Genomic DNA, 21,115 nt, shown 5'->3' with positions numbered 1-21,115 from the left:
GACTTGCAATTCTTCAAGGCTGGAGAAGGAGATTAAAGTCGATCAAACCCCATCCATAATAATACGTGGCTTTGCATTTATAAACCTTTGTCTACCAAAGATTCAGGAAGATTCTTTCCATCCACGCTAAATGGCCAACATCGGTTGGTCAGTTAGTGTGATGAAGAGAATCTCTGATTCAGAGACATGTTAAAGCCACACCGGGAAATATCTCATTAAAAGCTTACTACCATGTTTATGAATCGATCAACTCACTGTCAGACTTGATCATGCTGTCCCTACCATCTCGTAAATATCAGTAGTATGGACAAGCCCCTACTCGCATGTTTGTGCACACACACACACACACACACACACACACACACACACACACACACACACACACACACACACACACACACACACACACACACATACACACACATATTCAAACATCCACAAACAAGCCGTTACACACTTGCATGCACTCACAAAAACCCTCGCCCACACACTTGCATGCACATTCCAACGTCTGCGCATGTGCACAAATACACATACACAAAAACACACAAAAACACACACACACCCCCAAGGTTCTGTTATACTTACCTGTGCTATGACTTTTCATGTAGGAGTGAATGGGTGAATGCCATCAAAAGATGGAGTTCACTTTTTCAACCTAGGGGAAAAAAATAACTTGAGTTAAACCAAAGCTGTGCCCATTTCCAGAGAAGAGCATATGGTTAATTAACTTTAGCTATTCCCCCCCATACTGTGGCACTGCATTAGCAAGTAGCTTCCCAGCAAGACCACCGTCCACACTATGGCCACTACAAGGAGAAAATGTGGCAAAAGAACAGTCACTGAATCAGAAAGGCTTACTTCATTTGTATTTAAAATATAAGGGCTATAAACTTATGGGAATATATGGCTAGGCTTCTAAAGATCCTCAGGGATCAATAGGTTAGTAAGTGGCTATGAACCTATGAATCTATAGCTTCCACATCATTGCAAGCCTTTCTGAATCCCAGGTAAGTGAATTCACAAACAAACTTCTTAAAATTAGAAATAGAATAATATGAACAAAAATACATTTTGTTTTTATAAAAAATAAAAAAAGTGAACAGTTCATTTTGTATTACCACATATAGGTTCATAGGTTTATATGTGTGTTCTAAGCTAATGGCCCTGGAGCCTTTACAAGCCTAGCCCATAGGATTACCCTGGCATTGTGCCACCCGACCTTAGTTCCCAGTGCCTCTGTTGAGTAGAACCACTGGAGTGATCCCTGGGGTGAATTTTATATTTCCCAACCACTCATCAAGATTTCTCTTGAAAAGGGCCAGTGGGATACTCTGTTTGACATGTATGGGAAGTCTATTCCATAGCATGGTCAGTCTCTGTGTTATGAACCTGTCCCTCCAGCACGTTCTGTTGATTGTGGTGATGAGGTTGAGGTCTCAGGAGCATGTAGTGTGGAGAGATTGGGATTTATTTAGATGTAGCATTTCTAACAGAGCTGGGTCAGACATGGCTTTTTAAGTCAAGCAGAGATCGCCTCTAGGTAGGCGATATGAGACAGAAAATAGTTGGAGTTTTTTGAGTCTGTCCATATAAGACAAGTGTTTAAGGCCTAGGATCCTCTTTGTGAGGTACTTCTGCGGCCTCTCCAGTTGTTGCAGGTGTCTAGTGAGGTACATGCCAAATGGGGCATTGTACTCGATGATTGGGCTAATGAGGGAAGAGTAGAGGGAGACAATGACCTCTTTCTTCCTGGATGCAAAACCCTTAGTAATGAGATGTGCCACATAGAAGGACTTTCTGGCCACAATGGCAATGTGGTGGTCAAAAGAGAGGTTGCTGTCAACCTGTGTTCCCAGATCTCTCATAACACCTTTTGTGTTCAGTGGACTACCATCGCTGTGGTAATTCATGGGAACTGGGTTTTTCCCAAAGGGGAAGAAGGCACATTTTCTGGCATTGAGCTTAAGGCCATGGTTCTGACATGTCGTTGGTCTCAGTGAGACCTTTTTGTAGGATGTCAGCATCACTTGGAGAGTTAATAATAGCTCCCAACTTGCAATCATCTGCGAACTTTGTCAGCCAGAGTCCCATAGTGTTGGCCTGGACTTCAGAGAAGTAGATACCAAGCAGGAGAGGACCCAGGACAGAACCCTGTGGGACTCCACTTGTGACTGGTTGGCAGTCTGACTTGGAGTCAGCTACTTTCACACTGTGGGCTCTATCTGTGAGCTAGTTTGCAACCCACCTGGTGATATAGGGGTTGATGCCTAGCTTAGTGAGTTTTTCTATGATTCCTGAGTGGGGAATGGTATCAAAGGACTTATCCAGATCAACTTAGGCTGTATGAACCACCTTGCCTTCTTCAACAGCTCTGGTGACTGACTCAAAGAAGTTGACCAAGTTGAGCAGGCATGATCTACCCTTCACTAAATCAAACTGTGTGAGATCCAGAGTTTGGAGATTCCCTATATCCTTGTTTATTAGGTCCATGATGATGAGTTCCATAGCTTTACATATCAGACTCGTCAGGCTAATGGGGTGATAGTTCCCAGGGTCTGTAGTCGCTCCTCCTTTGTGGAGAGGGATGACTTTAGCAGTGCACCATTCGGTAGGGACAAAGTATGAGGTGAGTCTGTAATTGAACAGGGCACACAGGTGAGGTGCCAGTTCACTCTGTAGTTCATGTAGAGGACAGCCAGGTATATTGTCAGGTCCCATAGAAGCTATATTCTTGGCCTTGGACAGTGCTGTTTTAACCTGTGCAGCAGTAATACTGGGTGCCTGCAATCTACTGATATTGTGATTGGTCCTTTGGGGGAGGTAAAGTTGGCACTGAATCTGTCGGCCAGTATATTAGCAGCATCTGTTGGCTCGGTATAGGAGGTACCATTGTGCAGTAACTCAGAGCAAATCTGGGTATTGCCGTGGAGATTCTTTACATAACTATAGAATGCCTTGTGGTTGTCTTTACTATCTGCTGCAATTCTGTTTTCAGAGCTAGCTTTAGAGGATTCGATGGGGGATCTCAACTTTTTTTTGAGGCTGATAAGAGAGTTTTTCCAGTCTTTGGACTTCACCTTATTCTGTATTAGTTTCCTCCTTCTGTTGTAGAGTTTGTTTTTGGCAGGGGACCACCAGATTGGCTTCCTTTTTTTGGAGGAGAGCATCTTGGTTCTGTTGGGTATGGCAAGATCCATGCATTTGTGTACGTGTTCGTACAGTGCATTGGTGTATGATTTGGTGGTCATGCAACTATTGTCCACTTTCATGGGTGCCATGAAGTTAGCTACCTCTGTTTTTAGGAGCTCAAAGTTTGCTTTGGAGAAATTTTTCATGGTGGTTACCTTTGCGGGGTGGGGGTGTATGTGGGAGAGATGTGGATTTCCAAGGTGATTAGTTTGTGGTCGGATCTAACCAAGGAGGAGTTGACTATTGGTGTAGAGCAACAGTCACCCATGTTAGTGATGACCAGGTCAAGGATGTTGCTACCTATAGTGGGGGTAAGAATGAGCTATTCTTGGGCATTAGAATTAATGAATTCCAGGAAACGTTGGGCAAGTATATTGGTACATCAGTAGTTTTCCCAGTTAATGGAGGGGTAATTGAAGTTGCCCAGTATGAGAGTGTTAGGTTGTACCCTAATATTCTCCAGGGTGCTTAGGAACGTGGAGTGTGAGTCTTGGGACATGGTTGCGGACCTATAACAGGCTACGACCTGAATCGCTGTTTTACCCAATAAAGTAGTAATACTATGTCCAGTGTTTTATGTTTTGCAGTTACAGTTTATCTTGCTGTAGTGGTCACATGGAAAATAGCTGTGAGCATTGGTAGGTTTTCTACCAATGTATGAAAAGGGCAAGTAATGGTACATTTTGCCCATTCTGTCAAAGTGCTATGGAGTTTTATTTTTTGCATGGAAAACATTTTACACGTTACTGTGGTTTTCAGCTTACACTGATGCCAAATACTCTCTTAATTTTGGGAGATAGGATTTCTGACTATAAGGTGTTAGGAGCTTCACCTTGGGAACTTTTTAACTTATTACACACATGAAAAGTAAATTTCATAATAACCTTTAAAAATATGAAATATTCCAGCAAGCCCCGAGTCAAAGAGGGATAAACTCCTTACTTACTATGATACAAGAAACCCAATTTTGACTAGCAACTTGGGCATACAAAGGAGCTGGCTGGGAGGGATGGGAGTGAGTGACCAGTGTCAGCATGTCAATCCTGGAGGAGGGAGGTGGCTCTGGCTCACCATTGGGTGACACCCGGCAGAAACACTAGATATTGCAGTCATGAAAATAAGCTTATAAGCACATAGTGCCTGTGTGCCTGCACATAAGACAGAATGCAGAGGTATGCTCCCTGTGGCTGGCAGCACAGAAGGAAATCTCAGTGAACTGCTCCAAAGGATGAGATATGCTTTAATGGAGGAGGGTAGGCCATGCCATCCCACTGGAGTGATAAGCCTTCACCCTGCCACCAGACTCTGATCATGGAGGAAACTAATAAGGCACTCCAGGCAAGAGGAAGTAGGGTGATGGACTCTCACCTAACCTACGGAAAGCCTGGCTCTACTCCCACTCAACAGAATGAAAGGTGAATGCAGCTGCAACTCTAGTTTCTGTTCAGTAAGCTCATTCTTGGCTTTGCATGCCCACTGATGGAAATTCTGCATTTTCATCCTGATTATAAATTGCATCTCACTCCCACTACTAAAATAGGATAATTGAGTGACAAAATGAATTGGCCACACTGATGGTATAGCCCAACTGTCTTGAGCCACTAAACCCAATCCCGAATGTATGTGTCTAGTTACTATTGTCAGGACCACCACCGTATTTCACATACTTGTTTCATTAAGCGGGGTACACCTACATGAACAGCAAATGTAGGCAGTATACCTGTTCATTCTACTGATTTGTGTCATAAGTCTTAGTCACTAGCTCTGTAAGTAGTATCCTGTCTTACACTGTAATATATCACTAGGCAGGCTCACTATTTTCACATAATCAGTTCACTGTAAAAATGACTCTTTGTTGTTTCATTAGACAGCATTATTACCATAACATGACCAGTGCATGTAGGCAGGGTCATCTCATTCTGCTGTATTATGTCATTAACGAGGACCAGTGACATCACAGGACTAATGAATATAGACAGACTCCTCCTCTCATCCCCTTTATTATGTCTTTAGGGAAAGTCTGTAATGGCTGTTTAATGCAGTACTATTTTCCTCATTTGCCAACCATGTAAGTCTACTAATCACAAGTGCCTGTTTTCAGAAACAGCCTATGAGGATACCAGGTCAAAATACGTGCTCAGAGTTGAGTGGAGACTGGACCAATCAAAACTAAGCATACTGAATGAAGCTATCAAAGTGGGAAGTAAGGGGATTAGTTTGGTCATCTGGTCATAAATAGCTGATCTCAGCAATGGTGATTAGTAAGTTTAGTACATCCAGTTTATAGTAATATTCCAGCTGTTTTGTATTTATTTATTTATTTGCTGGGATGGCAGTCTGAGCAGTACAATTGTCCCTTTTTATTAGAGGCCAGGGAGAAAAGCTCCAGAGTAGAGCAATAATTATGGCTACAAACACAAGGAATATTTTTAGTAATTTTAAAAACTGTAAAATTAACAATATACGTAGAAAATATAACCAAAATCATTCACATAAGCTTTAGTACAGAGATATTATGCATATATATGATGCAATACAAAAACATTATTAGATACACATTCTCATGGATTTGCACAGTGTGGAAATAACATGTAAATGGGCGATAGAGTAGCCAGTTCTGAGGTGAAGATGTTTTTAAGAAGATAAATTATAGAAAAAGAGATCACCAGTGAGGATGCATGTAATAGAGTAAAATTTGTTCATATAATAAAGTTCTGTTTTGCCATGTGACAAAAAGTATGAGTAAAAGTCAATGTTTTGTCTCGAGAAGAGAAAGTAAAAGTCAGAGAAGTAATGATAGAGTAATACAAGAAGAAAAGTATAGTACAGAGTGAAAGAGGAAGGGCTTGCTATGGGTGAGAGAAAAATATAGAGGAAGAAAGGGGGGTTGCTAGGGGTGGAAATTATAGGACGATAGGTGGAAGGAAGAATTAATTATATTGTCATAGGATGAAGTGTGAGGTTAAAAGGGCAGAGTTAGCCAAGAGTGTAGTTGGACAACATAGCCTAGATTAGAGCATGAGCACAGCCATGAGTTCACAAGTTTTTTTTTTTTCAGTTCTAACTTGAATGAATCAGTGTGTGTTTGATTGCTGTGGGGATGAAATGTCACATTTTACAGATGTGCAAAGAATGCAAAGCACCCCTGCAGTGTTGTTTAATTTTATTATTACTAGTAGGGATTTGTCAGTGGATTGAAGAGCTTGAATGGGTAGGTAGAGCTGCGATATATTTCTTTGGCTTGGCCATTTATCAGATTTGTAGATGAGGTTATGAACAATGCTTAAATGAAAACAATGTTAAAAGAGTGAGACAGTTTAGACCAAAGGAGTTGTTTGAAAGCAACACAGTAGTGAGTTTGTATGTCTGAAGCAAATGTTGCTATTATAGCACTGTTCAGTTTGATGTGTTTGGATTGCTTGTAGATTTACAGATATTGGTAATGTGTAAAGTAGAACTGGTAGAAGGAAAGTTGGTGCAATATATATTTTACCTTAATTGTCAAGAATTCATTGCCCCTGTAGAGGGCAACAAATTACTGATGAGTCTTTTTTATTGTCTCTATTATGTGGTAGTTGAATTTTATTTGATCAGTACTTGATATCTAGCTTTGCTTTAAGTTATTTCTGTTTTATATCACAATGTCTTTCATTGGTAAATACCTGCTTTATCTTGTATTTTGTATTATTTTATTGATTTTGGCAGAACTAAGTTGTAGTTGAAAAAAAGTGCTACTGAGGTCCAGGTACACTTACCACCTCAAAATAAATAAATAAATAAATGCATAAATAAACAGATAAATAAATAAATAGATACATAGACAGATAGACAGATTTGATCAGCATATATGTTGTACTGTGATGTATCATATAGCCATTCTGTCCTGTAATGTAATTTACTGTTCTGATTTCAAGGTCATGCATTGTAATATGCCATTAGGCAAAGTTATTAATGCAATGTGACTAGTACTGTGTAAGCAGTCCTTGCTTCCTGACCACTGGAATGCATTCAAATGTTTAGTCACTGACATTATGCGACTTATGCAGTACAGCATGCATGATAATTCAATCCTCACTATTTTGAATTATTTGGAAGAGTCATTATGTAACTTGGATACAGCACTATAGGCAGGGTCTGCCGTCATATTTTCTTGTATTTTGTCATTAGCCATGACTAATGACATTATGTAATTATTGCTTTGCAGATAAGTCATATTTATTTTATTTATACAGAATCAATAACCAGAAATAATGAATGGACCAACCAGCTTATTTTCAGTTCCCTCCCAAAGGTGCACTAAAACAAAATTACAAATTTAAATACAATGTATACTAATAGGTATAACCTGCACAATAGATGATGGAATGCAAATCAGAAAAAATATTCATGCAAACCAAGTATCCTCAAAAGATATATGTCTAGCACTTCATTTGTGTTATAAGCCTAACAATTAGACAGAATATTGTGCTACAGGGATTAGACGTTGCCCATTTAATTCTCAGTTAGAGCGTCTTCTGTGTGGCGACATGCGTGAGTGGGCATTCCTTTGTTGAAGGTTGTGCGTTAGGCCCAACAAGCCAGCACATCAAAATCTACTGCCAATCATTAGCGGACCGGAGTTCCGCTGTGGCGACCCCTAACCGGGAAAAGCCGAAAGAAGCAAACAAACATTGTGGTACAGGGATTGATTTCCTCAACCCTCCTTTGCCTACTATGTGACTTTGATCAAGGCACTTAACCAGACATTGCTCCTAGGTCACCCTAAAAAGGGTTTGCATGTCCAGTAGGTCTACCTGGTTAACACATAGGATTATTTTATTAAACTGAAATGCCCACAGAGATACATTACTAAAATGATACAAGTCCTAAACACATGCTCTACATGGACCGACTCAAAGCCCTGTCACTATACTTGGTATCTTACAGACTGCCATAGATGTGTGTCTTGCATGCAAGGCATCTTCCAACCCATTACTGATGGATTTACTGCACATCAGCAGGTCAAATGGTGTCCGAAATACTCTGTGTAGGGATATAAACCTTTTCTGCAACATCAACAGAATGATTTGGAAGAACATGTATATTTCACAGAGGATGCAAATGCTATGGAATGACTCCCCATCCATACAAAACAAAGTTCATCCCTTGCCATTTTCAAGCACAACTTAGATCTATTGATGGGGAACAGAAAATTCACCCCAGGATTACTGCTTTTATTATTAATGGACAGATGCAGCTCCTAAATGATTTATCCTATGCATGGATCCCCTCAAATTATCTATAGTATGATCCCACTTATTCTGATTAGTGGTAATATATAACTATCGACCATGGGATGGGTAAGGCTAATCTATAACCAAATGGAATAGCTTATTTTGAGCACAAAAAGGGAAACTGGCTAGACTTAAAATGGCTCACAAGAGCAACTAGCCTAGTACTTAACTATAAACCTATGAACGTATAAACAACTGCTTCAGAATTAATTGTGATAAATGCTTTCCAGGTAAGTTCTTGTCTATTCTTGCAATGAAAAGTCATCTGCCAAACTTAAAGATACCTTGCCAATAATGGGATGATACCCAGACTCATATATGCTTTTCCCATTGCAGTTCTACACTTTTCTCAAAATAGCAGTACTCAAATCACAAGAAACAGTATACTTACAGTAATTTGTCAATTTGTCTTGTCCCTAGAAATTAGCATGGCTACACTTCCCACCAAAAGACTAACTGGTCACCAATAACTACATATGACACCCTTCTGCTTTTACAGTGGCATTTAAACTCACATTTAAATACTATCCATTTCTGAAAAAATAAATTAAGAATCAAAAGTTCATCATACTTGTGATGCCCCTGCACTAGCCCAGTAATCAAGGAGCCTCAATCCTCACCACTGACAATAGTGATGGACATGCACAATGGGAGGATGACAAATACACACATAGTAAAGTGCAATTTCCCTTAAGAGCACACAGAAACCACAGTCAGTCTGGGTCTGGTTTCTCCCTCTTTCTCCAGGTCCCCAATAAGACTCCCCACTGGCACAGCTATAGGGTTAAGATCTCAGCTGAGTGGCCAAGCTAAGACCTCCAGCACCCTCTCTGTCTAGCCAGTGCTTCGTGTCCCTGCCCAAGTAGCTGACATACACACACTTTGAGATTTGATTGATATACGCACACACACACACACACACACACACACACACACACACCTGGGAAAGGCTGGCACAGGTTTACTCACTATGCCCCCTTTTGCCCAGACTATAATGGAGTTATCACTGCCACCAGCCAGTTCTTTATCAGCTACTCTAAGGCCCTTACAAAGGGTGTCCAATTCTACTGTGTAATGTTACTATTAATCCAAATGGTAGTTTTGACCAAGTGCCAGGCTATTTAGGAGTGGTCTGTACAGTGTCACCATATACATATGCCAGTACGCTAAGAGCTTAAATATGCTTCACAAATATCAGACACAAAGACAGGTTTAAATATATTTAATAATAAATAATAAAAGAACAAGACAATACTCAGAAAACAAACACTGTTCCTTCAGAGTTCAAAATCACAGGAAATATTTTAAAACAACATTGCAGATCAGTCTCAAATAAAAACAGAAAACATCTAAACTAATCTTTACTATATTCCGATCTATATCTAAGAGAGATACTATGCCCTAAATCTTACTTATAGTACAACATGCAGGCAGAAGTGCAGATGATGATGATGAGTGGATGTTCTTGCTAGGTCCAAGACAAAATACAAAATGCATAGTCTCTCTCTCTGAGAGAGTTCTTAAATTAATATTCAATATTACTGCTGGGTTAACTTGGATGACATCACTTTTTGTCACCTGACTTCATTTTCCTGGCTAAACAGATACTAACAGAATTTAACATTTCTGTGTGAGAAATACATACCTCTCAGATCTTTGCTGTTGCTAGAAGACATAAAACAATAAAACACTTACAAAACAATGCAGAAGGCACTCTAGTTCTAAACATCCAGTCTCCTTGCTGCATTGAAACTAACTTTTATGACACAATCGTAAAACTCTCTAATTTCAACTTATTTTTTTGAACTTTTGCAAGTTAAGTCTGCATGTTCCAGCTTTTACTATTAAAACATACATTTTCTTAGGTATATAGTTTATATACGTTTCTGTTCTTTTCTAGTGGACATATCCTTGAAGCTCAGTACTGTACAAACCCTGTTCAACACACACTTCTGTACTAGTAGTTTAATATACACATAACATATATTTGTCTTACATTGGTAAGACAAGCATATGAATTGTGTTGATATTCACAAATGACATATGATTATTTACAAAATTCCAGCTAGCTGGGCTGGTAGAATTTCGGTTTGTCACAATACTATCTACAGATACACAATGCCAGTATACTCACCTACCCCCTTTAGCCAGGCAATGAGTGAAAAAAGCTTCAGTAAAATTGTACCTGCTAAAAGAAACCACCTCTCACCATACATACGAAAGACTACATATTTTACTAAGTTTACAGTACAGCTTGTACTTCATCTCAAACAACCTTTCTCCATACCTGTTCTTCTTAAACAAGAAGACAAGAGAAAATAAGCAAGAGAACTATTTTAAAAAGAATAATGGGGGGATTAGTAAATAAATAAGTTGAACAGTTCACATCTTTATTACATTCAATCCATTAGATCCATTAGAAATGAAAAAAAGGATAAATAAATAGATTAGCAGCATGAAACAGATATGTGGCAAAACAACAGCTAACCATAGAAATCTTAACTGCAGCAGCATAAAACAGAAATAAATGATGAATAAACAAACGCTGTATTTATTATAACTTCAGAAGTAAACGTTCTGTATTTCTTCTTAAATGATCAATTGAAGACTGCTTTTACCATGAATGGCTGGTTCATTTCCTATTTTGCACGTATTAACACAATATCCAAACATCAAGCATTAGACTCCCAATTAGTGAACCATGGCAACTGTTTGCTGAAATACTTTTGCCATTGTTCTTTGGGTGTAAGCTTTATCTCTGTGTTAGTCAGTTCATCCATAAGGTCACCAACTTCCTTGATATAATATATTGCTCCAGATTTCCATTTTCTAGTTATTTCCTCCTTTGATAAAGTCAAAATATGAGGTAACAGTTTTCACCAGCTTTGATGCATTTTACTGTTATCATATTCTAACAGAGAAAGCATTGGGCTAAGTGAGTAAAATGTGAGGAGTCCTTCAAATGTATCTTATAACCTTGCCTTAAAGTCAATTAGAGCTGAACCTCTTTCACCCACTCACACATCTACAACAATAATCCTGTGCCTGAGGAAACATGTTGCATATGTGCTGGAGAGTAAAAATAATGGTGCAGGAACTTTTGTGAAAGATTTTGAACCTTGTAATTTTGGTTGCATATCTGGATGGGTTACAGACTTTTGCTCAAGTTACCTAAGAAATTTCTCTTGATAATAATGTTGCCCAGAACTCCTCCAACATTATGGAAACATCTTATGTTAATTCTCAGAGGACCTTACATATATATCACATTCATTAACCTGTTTTCTGGCTTGGACATCTCACCTAGCATTATAAGTAAGGTCAGCAGTGCTTGCTGTGAATTTTCTAGAGCCTCAAACAGTTTCAATCTCTTTGGCAGCTAACAAACCTCTGTATTCTAACTTCCAAATCTCTCTTAATCTAAATGTTTCCCAAGTGATTTCCCATTCCAGCCATTTATCAACACACCCATGTTCCTCCCAATAAATTGCTTTATTGGTTTTTGCATTTTTAGTAGTTTCTTCTCAGAACAGGTCATGAAACCAGCTGCTAGCAACAATATGAAGCATATAGCCCTCAAAAACAGATGATTACATTTTGAAATTAACCTTTTAATACTTTTCATTTAGGATGTGATCCAGAAGACATGCAGACACATAGACATCTTTAACGGAAGTCCACTTTTTCACTAGTTCTAATGACAAATGGTTAAACCTTTGTCTCTAATATTGACAACTACACTCATTCTGATAAGATGAGGCAGCAGAATCCTTTGCTGTCAAATTATGTGCTCGTGTGAACAGCTGCACAGAAATATCTGTCCTCCAATGAAGCAAACACAATGCCAAATTTAAACATAACTCGCTATGGTGGAACCCCAAATATGAACAGGCTCTACAATAAAAGAAAAAAAAAATCGTATTGCCTTCAATAATAAATGTTACTATCAAGTTGTCAACAATGACCTTATTAAACTTAACAACTCTAGTCTCTGATCAAATCAACCAATGCTAGATATGAGAGACTAAAATAGCCACCCAGGTAAACACCAACAGCAAAGTCTTCTTTAACTATGTTAGAAATCTCAGAAACAATAACCAACACTGCACAAAGCTAACAGTAAATGGTACCACATACTCAGATCCTGAGGACATAGCCAGCCTACTAGCGGATAAATTTAACTAAAATTTCACCCCTCTCTCCCAGATCACATAACAGCATTGACACTCCCCCTTGAATCTCCGCAAAATAAGTCCTGATAGCACTAAGGGTAACCATTTAAAATGTTGTGAATCATTAAACACGTGGTCTGAATAGCAGAAAAAACAGACTTCCACATACTAAGTCTGAGATGGCCATATTCCCTTCTCTCAGAGATATATCTGTCTTGGTATATATAAGTTTGGAGGGTGAGAGGGCCTTTCCTCCACATTGTGGGAGTGCCCCCTGCAAAAAAGAAGATTAAAGGAGAAGAAAGATTTTCAAGATTCATTCTTCTCCTGAGTTTTTGTTCTTTTTTTTTTTTTTTTTAGGTTTGTCAGCACTCATCTTTTCAAGTGCTGGCATTTCAATAGGGGGCCCTTTCTAAGGCCAGAAACACAGTTTCTATGGGGCCAGATAACATATCTGACTACCTACTGGTCAGCCTGAAAAGCACCTGTCAAATTCTCTAACAGACTATTCAGTATCAGTCTCCAAATAGGCTTTGTGCTGGACAAATGGAGGACAACAATAGTTGTCTTCCTGCACAAAGGTGGGGAATAAATAGACTCGGGTAATTTTAGACCAATAAGACTGGCTAGCCTCATCTGTAAGGATATGGAAAGGATCATTATGGGATTCATAGATAAAGATATAGGTAACCTACAAAAGATTGACCCAAGTGAGTCTAGTCTTGTCAAGGGTAGATCCTGCCTGCTTAACCTGGTCGACTCCTTCGGGAAGATAACTGAAGTAATGGATGAGGAAAAATCAGTACACTTACATATCTAGGCATCACAAAGGCATTCAAAACCATCCCACACTCTGGTATTATTGATAAACTATCTCAGCTAAATGTTAATCCCTAAGTAACACACTGGATAGAAACTTAGCTCACAAATAGAACCCAGGAAATTTGGCTAGGTGGCTCTACCTCCTCCAAAAAGCCTGTCACTAGTGGTGTATCCCAGGGATCAGTCCTTGGATGATGCCTCTTGGCATTTACTTATCAGAAGTCACAGCTATTGTAAAGTGTTGGTGGCTGACAAAGTTTGTAGGTGACTGTAACTCTGATGCCATCATAAACTCTCCAGAGGACATCAAGAGTCTCCAAGAGGGCCTTTCCCAAACAAATAGTTGCTGTCATAACCATGGGTTAAACTAAATTTCAAGAAATGCATAATCAGCTCCTTTGACGAGCACAGCAGCCCTGTAGCTATCACATAGACAACACATTCCTGAAAATTGATTCATATTTATATTCATTATACCTTGTAAATATGCATGAACATTCTTGTGATGTCTCTTTTGCTTTTTTGCTGCTTATTTCATATTTTATATTGTTATCTTAATATGTTATATTGTTATCTTATATTGTTATGCTGTTTTTCTTTGTGGTGGAACTTTTCTCTCCAGGCCTTCACTGAAACAAGGCTCTTTATGGCCCAGTGGACTTTCCTGGCAACAAATGTCAATAAATAAATAAAATGACATTACAGATACATATCCTACCTGCTGAGCCACTGATATTGTGCACATCTTGCTTAAAATGCATCCTGTATTAAAACATATTAGGGGACAATTTCCATCTTGCTGCATTACCTTTGCTCATACTGCTTGTCCTGCTTTTTACTCTTATTGCATAATACACATCGTTCACCTAGAGATGATCCAATAAAATCTATTTGGGGCATGTGTCAGCCTTCTTAGGAAAACAGACTGAAACTCCTAATTTTATTGTCTATATTTTATGGACTTTTGAAGATGGTCTGTGCTTGGCATACAGAGCACTTAATGATTCCTCCATGTGTGATTGTTGCTTATCTTGCATTTGTGACATGGTATAAATACTAGGGAGCCTGTTCTAGGGAGCTAATGATACAAAGTCTACAAGGAGGTTTATTTCATTGCGACTCGCTTATTACAGGCTGTTAAATGGCTAGTAGGATGAGTGCTTGCAAACTCTATATATGTATTTATGCAGCTATGCTCATTGCTATGTGCAATTCTACAAAATCAATCAGTTTGATTGCTAAAAACTATGATGCTCCCTCATGTGGCAGTATGTTGGACTGGTTTGAATGAGGTGAAATACAGTGCACAACACCCCCCCACCACCACCACCTTCCCTGGATTTTCAGATTCAGAATAGAAACTGTTCAATTTATGCTGTGTTTTTTTAATATTGGTAATTAGAAAGGAGTAGATTTTTAGAATATCTCAGTTACGCTTTCACTGGCAAATGCTTTGAACAGTCAAAGAAAGAAACATTTGTGAAAGGTAAATGTTTGGGCTTTTCTGCTGCATTTACAAGTTCTCTGCCCTAGAACCCAATGTTAGTTAATTAATTAATTAATCAATTAATTACACATTGATCACCAGGCAAGTGGACCAGTCAACAGACCCTTTTCTGCCATGACCTGGGCCAATTAGTTGGTCTAAAATAATAAAATACTGAAAGACAAAATAATGCACAAACAAAATACTAAATCACAGTATTGAATTGTACTATCAATTAATCACAGTAGCATAATACATAGAGCAATTACAATGTAAAAGCATCATTTACTTAGAAAACTAGAGGTTTGCATTGATCACACAGTTTTTAACCATTGTCATGGAAACAGTTACATGCACAGTAATTGAGCAGATGTTTTATTTTTTTTTTCCTAATGGCAACCAAAGTTTCTTCCATTCTGATTCCATATAGCAGGCTCCAGTTTGGAAAAAGACCTTTCTCCTCTGGTTGTTTTAAAGCAAGGTCTTACAAGGATAATATATTTTAGCTTTTGGTTTGAAATAAATAACATTATGCTTGATATTTTTGGGTTGACTAAGAACTTATTTTATGGATGTATGTGTATAATTCAGAGAAAGAGATCTGTAATTTTTGTTGAAGCTCATTAAAAGATTTGCTGGAATAAATGGACAACAAGTCATCAATGTACATGATTATATTGAGATTTGGTAGGTTTATTGTTAGATTTTTAATAAAGATAGAGAAATAAGAGGTCCTAAAACAGATCCTGGTGGAACTCTTGTCTTGAGGCTACCTATCTCCAACAAAGTATTATTGGTGAATAATTCAAATGTTCTGTTTTCTAGATCACTTTTAAAACAAGCAAGTCACATTGAATAAGTTTGTTAAATAAAATACAGTGATTTACTATTTTGAATGCACTTATCATATCAATAAATAGGCCTCCTGTAATAAGACTGTCATTTATATTGTTGAAGATAGTATCTGTAGCTCTGAGTAAAGCAGTTACAGTGCTCAAGGAGTTGTGGAAGCCATGTTGTTCATCGCATAGCAGGCCATACCTATTCGTGTATCCAAAGAGTTGTTTGTAAACTAATTTTTTGAACATTTTTGCAAGTACACATGTGTTGGAAATAGGTCTAAAGTTCTTGGTGTCACATGGAGAGAGAACTTTAGAAAGTGCGATAATGGTATAGTGTTTAAATGAAGGTGGGAATATGCTGGAGGATAAGGAAAGATTGACTGCATATGCCAGTGGTTTTGAAATTGACGAATATGCCATCTTAAGGAAAACTGGGCAAAGCTTGCTAAACTTAGATTGAGATTTGGTGTTTATGCAATTTGATACATTTTTGTTGCTTTTATAGTAATTTCTTTGAAGTGGAATGTTGGGCAGCCAGCTTCTAATGGATGTAGTTGAGTGGGTGTATCTGCACTAGGTCTATTTGATGATGAGGGATGGGAAGGAAAATTGTTGGCTATGTCTTTGATGGTTGAGAAAAGAAAAAGTCTATAGTCTTTGCCAAAATGAGGGCTTTCAAGTGTAGTGTGCATGTGTGTGTGTGTGTGTGTGTGTGTGTGTGTGTGTGTGTGTGTGTATAGTGGACTGAATTTGTTATTTGGTAATATCTCCAGTTAATACCTTCCTTACAGAAGGATTTAATCTACCCTGGACCACATTGATGGTGGAGAGGAGTGGACCAGGATAAATGCAACATAAATGCAATTAATCAGAACGACAGCACCTATACAAACTAATAACTCCACTGGGTAGTCCTCAGCCTAAAGATATACCCGATAGAGCCTCATTCTGACACAACTGTTAGTAGGAAGACATTTTCAAATGTTTAGATAACCACTGGTTAAGGGGGAAAATACAACTAAAATAGCATTTAAAAATGTAAAAAAAATTTTGTAGGATTTTATCAAAGACTTTATCAGAGCAAAACATATTTAAAAAAAAGTTCTTATATACAGGTTTTGTTGATGAGGAAGGCAGAAGTGCTTTAAAATAAAGAAAGATCAATCAGGCCTAGAACTTCTTACATTAAAAATCAATATGTGCAATTGTATCAGTCTTTTCCATGTAACATAGTGGTGAAAAACAAACCGGCAAGCCATGCCTTAAGGTGGAGGTCACCATGCAAAATGTAATATGTCAGGTGGTGACTGAGTACTGATTGGATGCTAAGAATACTCTTCCCATCTCTTACAATATTCTTATCCGTAGTAAGAGCCACATTAAGTGATCTATTTAAATGGTCCTTAGCTCTCGGGTTTCAAAAAAAAATACCATTAAAATTATTCCTTTCCTTGTTTGCAGTTATACAATTGATTCAATCAAATGTTAAATGGTAATGGCAAAAAATAAAAATATGCGCTTTTAACATAGATAGAGAAGAACTATTTTATTTTTTTTCTTTATTTTCTTTTTATTTATCCTTTGCTGACCAGGTTAGTCTCTCTAGGCTAGTAGCCTGTTTTCCGGGAGAGCCAAGGTAGTATTTGTATTACTAGGGAAATTTGGCCAGGGAATTTTTCCAACACTGTCAGGCCCACTTTTACAGGGTTACTCTTTAAAATCAGTTATTGCAACATGTTTAAGAAAATCTCAATGAATACTTCATGTACCACAGTGCAAAATTCAAACTCCTGCTTTTATGAGGCTATATATGTCTAATCAGTTCAAAAGTTAGATTGGTATCACTAGTTTCAATAAATAGTTGTGCAACTTGTATAAACCTGATACTGAATCTTGCTATTACAAGGTTATAAATCTTCTGGGCTGTGATTTGGAAGCTCAGAAACCTGAAGTCCAGGCACTGAGTCTTCATGAATCAACCCAATGTGGCACTTTTCTGAAAAAAAAAATCCTTTCCAAAATGAAAAACGCATCAGGTGAAAATAAATAAATCCATATAAAATGTAAATGATAAACAGATAAACAACCGAGTAAGGATCAAGGATGATTCCATTGTGAATATGATGGTTATGGCAGAGTATAAAATCCAGAGGGTCCACTTGAATGTCCAAGGAATTATGCTCACCTGAAACCTGCAGAATCAAAATGAGTAATCTTGAAACTGTTGCTCATGCTGGTTAGTATAATGGAATGTATGAGGGGAAATGCACACAGCTTTTCACCACTTATGCTGTATGAGGGAGAGATGGATTGGGCCGATTGGTTTGTACTATGTTGCTGTTAGCAGATGCCATTTTCAAAAATTAAAAAAAAACTGTTCCATCAAATTTTGGCATGAAAACATCTATCCAGTATAAGGATTTTGCAATAAAGATGTCTGAGTAAGTCATTGACTAGACAATTACCTACAAAGTCAAATAATGCTGATGATGAATTAAAAAACATTGCCTTATAATTGTAGATTGGTTAATCAATAAGCAGGGTTTTGTAATCGAGTATAAATCTTTTTCAACAGAGATCCAATTTGGAAGCAAAAGAACTGGTGCAAGTCCATAAGGCAATGTGTTTGGAGCCACAAGTGAACAGCCAGTCAAGTAGGAATTGAGAACCAAACATGCAGAAAGTTAGGCAAATCTATCGCTAATAGTAGTCTAAAAAAATTTAGAAGCTAAACTTGTTCAAAGGAGACTTAGAAAAACAAATGCACTGAGATGCAAATAAAATAAAAATGCTCAAAAACAGCTATAGAAAAAGTGCATACTATTTGAAAAATCTGATTAAAATATTTGTTTACATCTAGCCTTATAATGAACTTTCGTAGTTAAATTCCCAATAAATCATGATGGCAGAGTTGTAAGGGGTTGTAGATCTGAAACCAGACTTAAATCAAAGTCTAGGTGAAGAATAGGGCATTGTTGCTACAGTGTTGTAGCTTGTCCTGTGCTTCAGGATCTGAAAGGTCTTTAGTAGTACAGTTTATGTTTAATTTAGAGTAGCCCACTGTTGATAGAGTAGTTGGTGTCTAGTCCTGGCAGGTTGTATGCTTTGAGGCAAAGTTGTCACTCTACTTTACTTTTTTTCCAGTAGTGCATTTCTGTGTCCTTCAATTGGCACAAAGTCAACTGAATCTAGGATGTGGAAAATAAAAGTGGAATGGTTTTTGGGGTCTACACTGCTCAACTAAAGGATTTATATTTATTTTCAGTTTGGTGTCAGAGGTGTGGTGTGCTACTTGTGCTTTAAGTTTGTTGATGGTTTTCCCTACATAAAACATCTACATCTGGTGCACTGGCCTCTGTACACTACCCCATTCACTGTTGGAGACCTTTTTAACAGAGCTATAGTTTTTATTTTGCGAGTGCTGGTGTACTGTAGGTAAAGTACTTTGAACAACTCATCAGGCTGCAGAATTTGCAGTTTGAGGAGGGCCTGTACATGAATGTCCCAAGGTTTTCTGATGAGTCACTCTTTCTCTTACCTTTGAAGAAATCACGAATATTACTTGTTTTGAAAAGAAAGCTAGGGATGGGTTCCACTATTTATGCTATGGGCTTATTGTTATCTATAATGACTCCATTTTTCATGATGATTTTTCTGATCTTAAATAAGAAACAGTCACAGTACGGCAAAAGCACAAACCAGCGTATATATAAACTATTTATTGATTTTTCTGATCTGTTTTGGTCTTTTGTGAAGGCAATTGTCATACTCCTTTTGATTCATTGGGGTTCTGCATACAGGTTAACAAATTTTCTGTTTAACCTTCATATGGGTTCAGTGATGGTTGAGTCTTCAATTATTTTTAGGTTTCCATTTGGGTTAAGGATATTATATAATATCTTTTTTAGATAGCCTCTTACAAGGAAGTCTTTCAGTAAATTGTTCAAGGTCTTGCTAAACTGTTCAATTTCTTTAAAAACTTTGGCCAATTGCATGCCCTAAGAGTTTGTAACATTTCTCTTGGTAATTTAGGGATGCATACTAGATGCATGAAGACTCAAATCACTTGAATTGGTTTATAATATAAATCATTATGCAGTGTATCAGACTTTAGCAAAAAAAAAAAATGATAGTACCTAAAAAGCCAAAACTTACCTTATTATGATTTGTTGTGATCCTCCAGAAACTAGCTGAATTGCTGATAAAAGAATAAAATTCAGTGAGCTGTTCCTCACTTCCATTCTAAATAATGAAAATGTCATCAATTAAATATAAACAATTCATTGGTAGAATTCTGATTGATAAATAGCCTCAGCCTCCCATTTTGTTAGGACCACATTGGCTAAATTAGGGGCCATGGCTGCCCCCATAGCAATGCTTCTGGCTTGTCTGCAGAAACTGATGCTGAATTTGAATAAATTGTTGTCTATCAAGATATGGTGGAGTCTAGTTCTGGAAGTTCACCAGTGTCATTATTGGAGGCTCCTTTATTGCCTGAATACAGTACTCATTTTAGGGTATTGTATAAAATGACTGTAACAAGAAAAGTATAGGGGTGATCTGGATGATCATGATTTTCTTGAGAAAATCTAGTGTGTGAAGCGCAAATGATTTATTGTTAGCGACAAGGGGTTTTATTTAGACTTCACTGTAAATGGACAAGTGTTCAGCAATCAAGTATTGTCCTGCAACAAGAAACAAACTAAGAACCAGAAACTGTACAAGTCTAGACCAAAAAGACAGCCAGCAGAGTCTTTTTTTACCTAATGTGAATAGTAAGAGGGTTATTTAAATGGAGTTGTGCTTATATTTTTTAATTCTGAAGAAGTTTTATGTTATAATCAATGAAAGCGCTCAATTTTCTAATAAATTAATTATTGGTGTTCAGTCTCCACCGGCTGGTTTCTTGGTCTAGACTTGTAGTACGGTTTCTGGTTCTTAGTTTGTTTCTCTTTATGTCATCCTTGGAACCTGATACTGGCAAAGGGGCCGATTTACTGGTACATAAGATGAATTGATGCAGAACTTAGGGTTATTGACTCAACTTATTCAACAACTTTCACAACAAATTAAGCCTACTTTGGACAGTTTGAATACAGCCGGCAATGCATCTCTTTCTTCCTGTATCCCAGCAGGACAAGGTAATCCCCGATTAGCTACCTGTTTTAATAATGAGATCTCTCAACAAGCTTCCCTTGGTTCACAGACGATTGATACTAATGCACAAGGCACTAATTTAACAGCTTGGCTTAATAAACCTTTTTCTTTTTGTGACCCTGCTATTCATGAGATGGGGACTGTCAGTCTATTATGAAATTAGAGCATAAA

This window comes from Protopterus annectens, chromosome 4.part1 (genome assembly GCF_019279795.1).
Source record: "Protopterus annectens isolate FY-2018-M chromosome 4.part1, PAN1.0, whole genome shotgun sequence".
Taxonomy (NCBI): Eukaryota; Metazoa; Chordata; order Ceratodontiformes; family Protopteridae; genus Protopterus; species Protopterus annectens.
This window is presented reverse-complemented; position numbering follows the sequence as displayed.